This window comes from Hermetia illucens, chromosome 3, assembly GCF_905115235.1.
Source record: "Hermetia illucens chromosome 3, iHerIll2.2.curated.20191125, whole genome shotgun sequence".
In the NCBI taxonomy this organism is placed as follows: Eukaryota; Metazoa; Arthropoda; class Insecta; order Diptera; family Stratiomyidae; genus Hermetia; species Hermetia illucens.
In genome coordinates this window covers 11,998,296-12,009,942 of record NC_051851.1, presented here as the reverse complement: position 1 = coordinate 12,009,942, position 11,647 = coordinate 11,998,296, and the positions used below count along the sequence as shown (strand labels likewise).

The 11,647-nt window shown below is 48.7% G+C and overlaps 2 protein-coding genes across 2 annotated transcripts in view; both read left to right on the top strand.

The window, feature by feature from the left end:
- Positions 1–3,104: 3,104 nt before the first annotated feature.
- LOC119652777 (serine/threonine-protein kinase OSR1) overlaps positions 3,105–11,647 on the top strand; it is an 88,883-nt gene continuing 80,340 nt past the window's right edge. Inside the window, exon 1 of the mRNA XM_038057087.1 lies at positions 3,105–3,228. The gene's annotated coding sequence lies outside the window, so the exon portion shown is untranslated. The remainder of the gene's footprint in view (positions 3,229–11,647) is intronic.
- LOC119652778 (E3 ubiquitin-protein ligase RNF181 homolog) overlaps positions 3,107–11,647 on the top strand; it is a 125,725-nt gene continuing 117,184 nt past the window's right edge. The window contains exon 1 of the mRNA XM_038057088.1: positions 3,107–3,228. The gene's annotated coding sequence lies outside the window, so the exon portion shown is untranslated. The remainder of the gene's footprint in view (positions 3,229–11,647) is intronic.

The window sequence follows — 11,647 nt, the reverse complement described above, 5'->3', positions numbered from 1 at the left end:
AGGGAACTACAGACGCCTTTACTACCACGGACCAGTACCCACTACCAATCGTCGAGGACCTCCTTCAGGAGATCAGAGGCAAAGTTTTCTCTGTCGTAGATCTGCACTGAGCATTCTACCAGATTCCAATCGTCGAAAGGGATATTCCGAAGACGGTTATAATGACCCCATTCGGTCTCTTCGAATTTACTCGCTCTTCAATGGGCCAACGAATCATAGCTCAGCCCCTCAAGCGCACAATGGACCATCTTCTGCGCGATGGCCCATTCGCAAGATGCTACCTGGATGACATATTCATCGCCACGGACAACCAGAGCAGCACCTCCACCATCTGCGTCAACTCTTGGAGATACTACGCAAAGCGAGGCTCACCTAAACCCCGACAAATGCGTTCTCGGTATGAACCAGGTCGAATAGTTCGGCTGCTTCGACTACACCGTTTCCGAAATGGGAATCAAACCCCGGCATACAGCATCCAGGCTGTCGAGAGTTTCCCAAAGTCTGAGACAGCCCCAGAGCTTCTGCGTTTCTTCGACATGTTCAGTTTCTACCGCCGCTGCATTCCCAAATCAGCGGAAATTACGGGTCCACTCAATGACCTGCTAAAACGACTTCCAGCCAAACTCAAGAAAGCTTGTTTATGGTGGACAATGGAGGCAGTGACAGCATTCCATAGAAGCAAAACAGCGCTCACTACAGCCGCCACGACCTCTTTCCTGGTACCAGATGCGCCGTTGACTTTGAAGAGAGACGCTTCCTCTGAGCACCTAGAAATCACTAGGTTTCTTTTCAAGGAAGTTATCAGACACCGAGGGGCGATACTCCACGACCTACTCGCCGTTTACTCTGCAATTGAACACTTTTACCGTCTTATCGAAGGCCACCCTTTCACAGTCTACACGGACTATCGCCCCCTCATATACGCCGCACAACATCGCTCAGGCAAGGCTTCGCCGTGCCAAGTTCGCCAGTTAGACTTCATTTTGCAACACCGTCAATAATCAGCAACCAGGAAGTCGCTAGAGCATGGGCAGACGATGAGGAGATGCCTCACTTTTCCAACTCTGCGTCCATGGACCATTATGTGTGATACGTCGACAGGAAGTATCAGGTCACATCTTCCCGTCACACTCCGCAAAATAGCTGTCGACCTACTAAACGCATCCAAGTGTCCAGGCGACGGGTCATCTGGAAGGGGATCAAAAAGGACGTCACACTATGGTCGCAGGAATACCAGCCCTGTCAGCTCACCAAGGTACATCACCATGGTCATTCGGCCCTTGGAAAGTTTGTCGAGCCAGACGCCCGCTTAGACTATCTACACATAGACCTCATTAAACTTCCATTGGTGCAGGGATATCAACAATCGATAGATTTATGGGGTGGCCAACGACTATCCCGATACCTAACTGTTGGTTGGGTAGCTTCAACGGTTACCGAGGCTCTATACACCCAATGGATCTGCTACTTTGGCTTCCCACGGACTTTTACTTCAGACCAGGGCGCACAATTTGAATCGTCGTTGTTCACTGAGCTCGCCAAACTCCTCGGTACTAATCGAATACGGACGACTCCTTACCACCTGCAATCAAAAGGCGTGGTGGAGAGGTTCCATCGCACGCTAAAAGTGACTCTAATGTGTAATCCAGACGTGCCGTGGCCAGCGCTACTACCAATAGTTCTCTTCGGGCTTCGAAGGATTTACAAGCAACCCCAGCCGAAATGCTCTTCGGTACGACCCTCAGAATACCGGAGGACTTCCTGGCAACGCAGAATCATATCCTCGCCAATCCACCATCGTTCGTAGAAAGTTTGCAACGCATCACTCAGGCCATTAAACCGGTCCCTGCATCCAGACACGTCGCTCCACACAAGCCCTTCATATATACGCAGAGCTGTGGAACGATGCGGTAAACAAGCCATTGGAGGTGCGGTATTCAGGACCACACAAAGTACTACGTCGAAGCAGCGATCGAGTCTTCATCATTGATATCAACAAACAAACACGATCCTGCTCTATCGACTAGTTGCAGCTAGCGTACGTGGAGTCCTCCGACCCACCTATAACGGACAAATCGAAGTGCCGATGTCCTCGGAACTCCCCAACCAAACGACAGTCCTCACTACATCCAACGTCAACGGACCAAGCTACAGTGAAACGCATTACATTCTGCTCGGATCCAGCGACCACCACTGAGCGGGGGGTAGAGGGCAGAACGGACCAGTCTGAGTTCGTCCACCGAAGAGCACGCGAGGAATTCTTGTTCCGTCCACCATTCTAGGGTTGGTAGATTCCTTTCAAGACTTGTTAGAAATAAATTATTGTTTTACGGTACACGACCGCCTTTATTTTCTTCTTGAGAGAAGGACTCAGCGGCTCACCCGTAATTGACTATCCAAAAATATACCAGAAAAAAAATCAAAATCTAGTGGAAAAGTTCCGATACTCTTCTTGTAATGCGGGCCTGGGAAGTGATTTGAATAAACACTGCTTTATCGACATCGATGTCTTAGAATTATTCCAATTGGAAGGGAATTGGAATTATATTTTTCGGAAAATTGATATATTTTTCAAAATGGCGTATATTACTCAAGTAAAACGTCAGGTAAATAAAACGAAAATGATAAAATATAATTTCGGTGGAATGTAATGGAGGAGGTCCTATGATCGCTCCTCAATCTGCAAACCCTCTCGCACTGCCTCCAACTGTCAAACGGGCAGTCAAGAAGAAGACATCCGACAGTCGTTCGACAGCGAACGGTAGACAACACGAATTCGTTGTTTTCCCTCATTTAAGTGTGAGATTTTCTCAAGACCGTCGAAATCGTACGATTTCTCGCACTCGCGTCACCCCCCAACTTTCAGTGAATCGATAAGAAACGTGTCCGCGAGCCGCAGTGCACGGTGACCACTTACAATTGAGTTTCGCAATCGCAACCTGCGTGAAAACAAAAAAGAGCTGTCTCATTGCCGTCGCTCGTAACTCGTGAAAAAATCGTCGCCGTCGAATCGGAATCGAGTCCGCGGGTGCCAGGAGAGTAAACGGCCGTCCGACCAGCCAAGTGGACAAGTGAACCCCTCGCCCAGGAAGTGAAAAGCAACCCCCCATGGTGGAGTGCTCCCCGGACGTGCAAAGTGCCCACGGAAAGTGAAGTCTTTGGACGAGTGTCGACTCCCCAACTCCCAAGTGCTCGGAAGCAGTCAGCGGGCGGAGACAATTCGCAAAGGTTCGTACCACGGCCAGGCGGGCCCTTGGCGCCGTCCCGGAAATTAGTTGGCAAAGGCGCCAGACTGTGCGGGTGTTGGAAAAATGTCCCAAGAGTTATGTAATTTCCTCCGCGGAGCCGTAAATGAATTGAGGTTATCGCATCGCGACCGTGAAACGTCAAAGACGCGTCCCCTGCGGAACTCGGCGCCCGCTCCACCGGCCGTCCAGACCGCCGTGTTTTCGCGGCGCCCGTCCGCGCTCTTCTATTGATTTATTCCGTGCTTGGACCGCCTTCAGGTCAATTGATCGCTTCTGTCCAGTTGAAGACCGGAACGTCGCGTTCGGGACCTTTTTCCAACTGCACCGCGCCGACCAATTGGCCCAGTTTTGCGTGAAATATTTTTTTAGCTGTAGAAACGGTAATGGCTCACAAAAATTCATTCTACCCTGGACTGCGAGTCGCCGGGCGCAATACAATTCCGCTCGTGTGCAAAGTGTGAGGGAAGTCGGAAGATTTCCACCTGGCGCCGACCTCTGTCTGGCCGTCAGCTGTTTTTCGCAATGCATTCGTCACATGCATCCTTGCGCAGATGACATGACAGTCGCCCACAAAATTCACTCGCCCACTATGCCCCGTGAATTCAGTTGGGAGGCTCGTCCGTGTCGGTGGAGATTTTTGCAAATTTAGATTAATTTTTGAAAGAATTGTTTGATTGACACTCGACTCTACAGTTTCACGCTTTGATTGATCCACTTCCCATACGCTGACAACATTTCGCTTCCAAGTTGTGACGCAAGAATGTCGAATGAACTCCCAACACCAAACAAGTTTTCGTATCCACTCAGGCGCGACTTATTTGGGTTGTCCAAAAAGCAGAAAAGAACGATTGAGTGCGGCATTAAGTCGATGAATTCATTAGCTCCGCGTAGCTTCTTTAGATAAATTGCTGTTGCTAGAACGGCTGCTGCACAGAAAAACTGGTTTTCCCATTTCCGCCGGCGGGCGAATAATCGAATTGACGTGTGGAGGCAATTTAGTGTATTTGGCCTTATATAAGAGGCGACGCGAAATCTACACTTCAGGTGATAGTCCGCACGTCACAACAAGGTTGGATTAGATAAGATTCGTTTGTTAGTCCGTGCAGGAGACGTCAGCAGCGCATTCAAGTTGAAAATTGAGTCAAAAGTACGCTTTTATGGGCACAATATGGTTAGAATTTGGACCCATAAATCGAATCAATTTTCTAGAGCGGGGTTTACCCTTACCGTCCGTTGATATCAACATGATTTCTCTATCAGAATCAACTGAGCGATTGTAGTCCCCTTAAATCACTTTAAAAACGCCCGATTCTTACTTCCTTTGATATGACGTAAGTAGTGTATCAATCCTCTCATGTCCCATCTCACGTTGTGCATGACGTCCACCATCCTGCTCTCCACATCTCCTGACTCCACCCCCCTGTCGTGCGCAAGTCTGCCAAATTTAACTTTCGTAAGGCAAACTTAGAAGGCCTGAACTCAGCCCTGACGACAATCAACTGGGCTCCAGTCCTCTCTCCACTAATGTGTAACAAAGTACAGAACACCTTCTATTCCATTTTATCAGATCTTCCCTGTTACGCCCCCTCCTCTGTGTTCTTACGCTATATGATTCACCACTGAAGCCCACAAAAAACTTGTCAAAAACACACTCCGAGAAACAAGTTCCTGCCCTCTGGAACCTATGCTGACTTCGTTATTTTCAAAACTCTGCATTCCTCGGCCAAATTCGTAATATTTAAATCTAGGAAGGAATATCTGGCCAGCGTAGGAGACTCCCGCAGTTCCGCGTAACTATCTCCTCCTTCCATTAAATTTTCTGGCATTACCCTCCAACTATCATGTGAATTACTCTGCCGCTACTTTTCCCCGGTCTATGTTGGCTTTTCTTCATTCTCTTACATCCAACTAGTCGATGTAGCTTACCCCACATCTCTTTCCACTCCCCTCGTTACCCTTCTCCTTGCTGAGTACCTCATTGGCAAGCTTGACGCGCGAACCACTCACGTGGGGGTGTTTCGCTCTATTGTGAATTGCATCATTTTCGTGCGGAACTCGGACGAATCCTCGCTAATCAGCTTGCGCCTCCACATTATCACCGGAGGTTATCTGGTACCATAGGAACCGGGATGGCCCTCTGAGAGCATATGCTCCAGGAGAAATCCTAGAGGATGTTCTCTCGGCCCGGTTATTTGCGGTTGGCCCCCTAGTGGGAGTTTCATGGTGGTTGTGGTTATGCCTACATCACGGGCAGAGCTCTTCGGAGCTCAAGCGTGGAGTTGCGCTGTACAACTCGAGTGCCGTACCCCTTAGTTGCGGCAGAGGTGTTAGATAGGCCTCACATCCACTGGTATGAATGCTGAGCCTGCACTCAGTATAAACCAGGGCCGCTGTGCCTGCATGGCGGGGCTCTGATTGTAGTCCCAAAATCAATCCGTGTCCGAAGAGGACCGTGGGATTAAGCCTTCACGGCAGGTACTCACGTTAAACCCCCAGGACTTTCCCCGAAACCTCAGTCCCAGGACAAAAGGCCTTAACTTGAACACGGAGACGTTCTTGGGCCTGCCGCCGACGTCAAGTCTAAAGAAGTGTTCCCCTCCATTCAGGACTTCATATGGTGGCCGCAAGGGCTTCCGGGAAACATCCACACGAACCAAGACATATGTGCAAACATCCATCATCATCATCAACGGCGCAACAACCGGTATCCGGTCTAGGCCTGCCTTAATAAGGAACTCCAGACATCCCGGTTTTGCGCCGAGGTCCACCAATTCGATATCCCTAATAGCTGTCTGGCGTCCTGACCTACGCTATCGCTCCATTTTAGGCAGGGTCTGCCTCGTCTTCTTTTTCTACCATAGATATTGCCCTTATAGACTTTCCGGGTGGGATCATCTTCATCCATACGGATTAAGTGACCCGCCCACCGTAACCTATTGAGCCGGATTTTATCCACAACCGGACGGTCATGGTATCGCTCATAGATTTCGTCATTGTGTAGGCTACGGAATCGTCCATCCTCATGTAGGGAGCCAAAAATTCTTCGGAGGATTCTTCTCTCGAACGCGGCCAAGAGTTCGGAATTTTTCTTGCTAAGAACCCAAGTTTCCGAGGAATACATGAGGACTGGCAAGATTGTCTTGTACAGTAAGAGCTTTGACCCTGTGGTGAGACGTTTCGAGCGGAACAGTCTTTGTAAGCTGAAATAGGCTCTGTTGGCTAACAACAACCGTGCGCGGATTTCATCATCGTAGTTGTTATCGGTTGTGATTTTCGACCCTAGATAGGAGAAATTATCAACGGTCTCAAAGTTGTAGTCTCCTATCTTTATTCTTCCCATTTGACCAGTCCGGTTTGATGTCGTTGGTTGGTTGGGTTTTTTCTGCTGACGTTGCCACCAAATATTTTGCCTTGCCTTCATTGATGTGCAGCCAAAGATCTCGCGCCGCCTGCTCGATCTGGATAAAGGCAGTTTGTACGTCTCGGGTGGTTCTTCCCATGATGTCGATATCGTCAGCATAGGCCAGTAGTTGGGTGGACTTGAAGAGGATCGTACCTCTTGCATTTACCTCAGCATCACGGATCACTTTCTCGAGGGCCAGGTTAAAGAGGACGCATGATAGCACATCCCCTTGTCGTAGACCGTTGTTGATGTCGAATGGTGTTGAGAGTGATCCTGCTGCTTTTATCTGGCCTCGCACATTGGTCAGGGTCAGCCTAGTCAGTCTTATTAATTTCGTCGGGATGCCGAATTCTCTCATGGCCGTGTACAGTTTTGCCCTGGCTATGCTATCATAGGCGGTTTTAAAGTCGATGAACAGATGGTCCAACTGTTGTCCATATTCCAACAGTTTTTCCATCGCTTGCCGCAGAGAAAAAATCTGATCTGTTGCTGATTTGCCTGGAGTGAAGCCTCTTTGGTATGGGTCAATGATGTTCTAGGCGTATGGGGCTATCCGGCCTAGCGAGATAGTGGAGAATATCTTATAGATGGTACTCAGCAACGTGATACCTCTATAATTGCTGCACTGTGTGATATCTCCCTTTTTATGTATGAGACAGATTATGCCTCGTTGCCAATCGTCAGGCATTGATTCGCTGTCCCGTACCTTGAGCACAAGTTAACGAACCACTTGGTGTAACTGGTCGCCTCCATATTTAACCAATTCGGCTATAATTCCATCGGCTCCTGGCGACGATTTTTTAGCCGATGAATTGCACGGACTGTTTCTCCTAAACTTGGTGGTGGCAGTATTTGTCCGTGACCTCCAACTCGCCGATGTTCTGGTTGTTCAGTAGCTCATCAAAGTACTCAACCCATCGCTCTAATATGCCCATTCTGTCGGAAATCAGATTTCCCGCTTTGTCTCAGCAGGATGAGCATCGAGGTGTATAAGGCTTCATCCTGCTGACTTGTTGGTAAAACTTCTGCGCCTGGTGCAGTTGCTCCCTGTACTTTTCTAGTTCACAGACTTGTTGGTTCTCTCAGGCTTCCTTTTTCCGTCTGTGAAGTCGCTTCTCCGCTCGACGGAGTTCGTGATAAGTCTCTGCGCGTGCCCGCGTTCTTTGAGAATGCAAAATTACTCGGTATGCGGCATTCTTCCGTTCCATTGCTAGCTTACATTCATTGTCAAACCAGCCGTTCCGACTACTTTTGCGGCTGGGGCCAAGTATGTTTGTGGCCGTATCCATGATAACGTTCTTCAGGTGGTTGTGAAGATCATTAGTTGATGCTTCATCTCCAGGTCCTCTGTTGATTGCGGTTATTGCGGCATCCATTTCCCTCTTATAGGTGTCGCGGAGGGTTGTGTTGTGGATGGCTTCAGTGTTCACTCTCACCTGATTGTCAGAGGGGATTCTAGGTGGTATTGTTATTCGAGCTCGGAGCACCATGCCAACGAGATAGTGATCCGAGTCTATATTGGCCCCCCTATATGTTCTGACATTCATCAAGGCTGAGAGGTGGCGGCGTTCGATCAACACGTGGTCAATTTGGTTGAAAGTGGTCCCGTCCGCGCAAACCAGGTACTTCCAACAACCATTTCGTGTGACCCTGCTAATTGAATAGTACGCAGTCCGTTATCATTTGTTTTTTCGTGTAAGCTGGCTCCTTCCCTACTTGGCTGTCTGGGACAGGCTTCGAGGGTTCTTTCTACTGCCTCGTAGAATGTATCCTTCTCCGACTCTGCAGTCTCCTCTGTAGGGGCGTGAACGTTTATGAGGCTTATGTTTCTAAACTTGCCTCGCAAGCGCAGAGTGCATAGCCGTTCGCTTATGCTTTCAAAGCCGATAACAGCAGGTTTCATTTTTTGGCTGACTAAGAAACCTACTCCGAGCACATGGTTTACTGGATGACCGCTCTTCTCCAGGAAACCGATCCCTGTCCATCGCATCTCTTGGAACGCTGTTACATCAGCCCTATATTGGGACAGGGTATCGACTAGCTGCTTATTAGCTTCATCTCTGTACAGGGAGCGCACGTTCCATGAGAAAATGCGCAAATCGTTGTTCCTTTGTCGTTGCCGGGTCCGTCGTTTTAAAATCCGTCCTATCCGAGGCTCCTGTTGTGGCTTCGTAACATGTTGTTTTCCGTGTAGGGTTGTCAGCCCTACCCAACCCCCAACCTGGAGGACCAGTTGGTACAATTTGTCCCGTTTTTAGGCGCGGGAGACTCGCCTTCATCCTTCTCCGTCTGCAGCTTTTCGTTACGAAAGAGCTCCCAGCGGTCACCACGTGGAGGTAGAGATAGGGTTTGGTAGTAGAGCTGTTGGTGTTGGTTCAGCAGGCATTTCCCAGGTTTTCTGTTCCATCGTGGGTACCAATCCACGTTTCGCCCTGGGACCTATACTACCCTTTGACCACCCGGACTTCATATGAACGCTCATATAGTGGCTGCAAGGTCTTCCGGGAAGCATTCACACGAACCAAGACGTGTTTGCAGACATCCAGCTCCTGGGAAATGTTAGCCTTCGCAGAAAAATGACGGGATGGCGGGGTGATTTTAATCTTGCGACGGTGTTCCGGAGCAAACTCAAAAACCCAGTGGTGGAAAGGGTCGACCTGGTATCGAACACAGGATCGTTGGGAAGTCTCAAATTTTCCCCGTATACCAACTCGGCGGAACTGGCGGCAAAATTTTCACGATGGACTGCACGTAAGCCAAGTAAAACGAAAGGCAGGACTGCATTCCCTGATCAGTAATAACTTCGGCCGGAACTCCAAAGCGTGGGATCCATTCACGACAAAGGGCATCGGCATACCATTGTGCGAAAATGTCGGCCAAAAGTATTGCTTCAGGCCACCGCGTGAACCTATCAATGATTGTGAGGCAATACTTGAGAATCTTGCATGGGGCCAATAATGTCGATGAGGATCTGGTGAAAAACTTTGAAGTCCGAGGGAATGAGACTACCCCTTTCCGTACGTGCTTGGTGGCTTTACAGTCTTTACACTTCTGGCACGCGATGCACTGTCTGGCCCAGGAGTTAACATCCTCATTCATTCATTGATGGCCAGAAATATTTATTAGTGGCAAGCCGATTCGTTGTCCGAATGTCTGGGCGCGCAAAATCGTGTACTGGACGGAATATTTCCTCGCGAAAGGCGGCCGGAATATATTGGCCTAGGTCCCTTTTCAGAGGTCCCGTAGACTATTTCCGAGCCGAAAAGGGGAAACTTTTGCAATTGGTATTTGGAGTTATCTCTGAGGTTCTGAAGCACTGTGTCATTTTTCTGTGCCTCGGCGATTGCCGAAAAATCCACCGTGGCAGGGATTTTAACTTCTGAAAGGCGTGATAAAGCATCTGCAACTACATTATCCTTGCCGGACACATGCTGGATGTCCGAAGTGAACTGGCTTATAAAGATCCTGAGCACCTGAGCCGTAGTTGGCGAGGGGACGCTTTGGCGAACCTAAGGGGCTTGTGGTCCGGTTCTTGTTATGTACACCGTCACACGGGATATCCAACGTCCAGCACCCTACACACTGCTTTATGCAGATGATGTTTTCCTAGCATCTGATAGCAAAAATGACCTCGAGCAACTTCTCCAAAAATGGAATGATCGCCTCATGCAACACGGTCTCAGATTGAATTTAAACAAAACTGAATTTTTGACGACCGATCCCCATGAAACAGGCACAATCACTGTCAACGGCAGTGATCTGTCCAGAACTGAACGATTTAAATACCTCGGGTTAACGCCCGTTAAATACCTCGCTATCAGCCAATGGAGAACTGCGCTATGAAATTGCTTCACACATTAACGCAACCTAGATGAAGTGGCGTTCCACAACTGGTGTTCTTTGTGATGGACGTATCGACGAACGTCTCAAATCTAAAATTTACCGCAATGTTGTCCGTCCTGTCGCTCTCTATGGTGCTGAGTGTTGGCCGACTATAAAAGACAATGAACGGCGCCTTGCGGTAATGGAGACGAAGATGTTACGTTGGACTAGTGGCTTGACACGTTTTGATCATATCCGAAATGAAGATATCCGTGGTCGTTATAAGGTCGCACCGATCATGGAAAAGTTGCGAGAGACGCGTCTTCGATGGTATGGTCACATAATTCGTGCTAACGAGAATTCACTTGCCAAGATTGGTCTGAACATCGAAGTCGATGGTAACGACCAAAAGCCAGGCCTAAACAACGGTGGCTTGATACGCTGAATGGGAATTTAAAAGCCTCGAGATTGCACCCAGATCAGGCATTTGATAGAGTCAAATGGGACAAAGGCTGAAGAAAAAGAAGAGGCTTATGGTCCGTGAACACTGTGAACGACCTACCCTCTAGGGAGTATCGGAAGTACTTTAATGGCCATGTACGCCGCTAATAGTTTACGATCATAGGTGCTGTAGTTCTGTTGAGCTGTATTCAATTTCTTGGAAAAGAAGCTCAAGGCTGCCAGATTTGGTTCACTTTTTTGTGAAGTGCATCACATACCGCGATGTCTGATGCATCGGCGAATACAGCTAGGGGTACATCTGTTTAAGGAAATAACAAGAGTGTAACGTCAGTCAGCTGCCATTTGGCTAGCTCAAAAACCTGGACGGCCTCTGAAGACCACGCGATCAAGCGGTATGTATTTAGTCTTGGGACCAGACAACGACGCATTGAGGATCGCTTGATGTTGTGCGGCTTAGCAAGTTTTTCTGAAGACCTGAGCAAAACTACGGGATCTATAAGAGATCTATTCTGCAGATCTACTAGCAACCCATAGTGGCCTAGAAAGTCTGCGCCTACTATGGGCCTACTGATACAACGAAACGCCATGAGAACATCCGTCGAAGTCCCAGACTTACGTCCACTTGTCTGTAGCCGTAAGTCTATATGGTTGAACAATTTGACGTCGCTAGTTTGTGCCGCGAACGTGCACGGGCTGACACATTTTTTTGCTT